The sequence below is a fragment of the Mandrillus leucophaeus genome, unplaced genomic scaffold, assembly GCF_000951045.1.
Source record: "Mandrillus leucophaeus isolate KB7577 unplaced genomic scaffold, Mleu.le_1.0 Scaffold615, whole genome shotgun sequence".
NCBI lineage: Eukaryota > Metazoa > Chordata > Mammalia > Primates > Cercopithecidae > Mandrillus > Mandrillus leucophaeus.
This window is the reverse complement of record NW_012106642.1, coordinates 1,595,990-1,597,688: the sequence shown is the minus strand read 5'-3', so window position 1 is coordinate 1,597,688 and position 1,699 is coordinate 1,595,990.

The window sequence follows — 1,699 nt, the reverse complement described above, 5'->3', positions numbered from 1 at the left end:
ATAATAACTGTTAATATTTATAAACACTTGCTAGTACCAAGAGTTGTTATAAGTGCTTCATATATTAAAATAAGTTAAATTTTAACATTAACCTTAAGAGTTAGGTACTATTATTATTCCTATTTTATAAATGAAACCAAACTAAACCAAAAATGAGACTTGTTGGAAAACCTCATTGAATATCACTCCACATTCTAGCCATTTAAAACTATTTATATGTCCTTGAAAGTATATGTTTTTGTTGTTGTTGTTATGTTTGGTGCATGAGCATTGCAAATGATATTTCCGTTGCTTGCTCGTCCCTGAGCACCTGACTAAATCCATGTCAGGCATCATTTTGTTCATTTCATGTTCTCTTCGGATTCATTTAGATGTTTATTCTTTGTTACCGAAAGTTCCTTGAAGATTCTTCTGTCTTAATTTTCTTTTTCTGATGATCCATGAGCTTTCACGGCAGAGATTTCAACTTGTATCTCTACATTCCTCTGCTTGAGAATAGGACTGACCAATGGAATGCTTTATGATAAGAGAAATGTTCTATATCTGTGCTGGCCAATAAACTAGCCTGCAGCCATATGGAGTTTGGGCTCTTGAAATGTAGCTAGAACGTCTGTAAACTGAAGTTTTAGTTTTGGTTGGTTAGTTTGAGATTAAATAGCTATGTATGGCTACTTTATTGGACAGTACAGATTTAGAATATAGCTGACACTCTTTACAGGTACACAAGCAATGATAAATGAATGAATGAGTGAATAAGTTAACAAGTTGCAATGAATGTAAGTCATCTGAGTAAATGAAGATAGGCAAACTAGAAGTAGGGAGGTAGTAAGAAAGCTACCTCAGGTTTTTGTCCATTGATACCACTCACACTCATTCGTAAACACCCATCTTGTGGTAGAAGTAATAATAAAAATAAATGCTAAGTTAAACTAGTGATAGCAATAAAATTTTGGAACCACCATTCCCAGATTGTTTGATTCTACTAAAAGTGATTTCATGTCAGGAGAAAAAGGCTTCCCATATTTTCAACATCAGTGTTCATGCCTGCATGTTTTTAAAAAGAATTTACATTAGAATTTCAGATAATCACTTAAGTCCCTTTTTCAGAGCACAACTTTCAATACATTTTGTTTATATACAATATGATTCATTCTTTGTTTTTAGAAATAACATCCTCAACATAAGCAACTATGAAATGTTTTATGTAATCAAGCTCTTAAAAAAGTAGAGTCTTGTATGGCATTTTTTAAATGTAAAATTATTATATTACTTTTAATCAACACTATCTGTTTACATGTTTACAAAAGAATAACGCACATAGAAACAAATCTTCAATGTGACAGTTTTTAAAACATGCTCTATTCCTTGTTTTTTGCCGTGCTAATAATCGCTTCTTTCCTCAGGTAATAAGAATATCTTAATTGGAGTATTAAAAGACCTACATTTGAAAAAGTATGAAAGATAAAATGTTAATACACAGAAATTTTAATTATACAAATTGAAAACATCATTATAACACTTGCTTTCGCCAGGCACAGTGGCTCACGCCTGTAATCCCAGCACTTTGGGAGGCTGAGGCAGGAAGATCATGAGGTCAGGAGATCGAGACCATCCTGGCTAATACGGTGAAACCCCGTCTCTACTAAAAAAAAAAAAAAAAAAATTAGCCCAGTGTGGTGGCAGGCACCTGTAGTCCCAG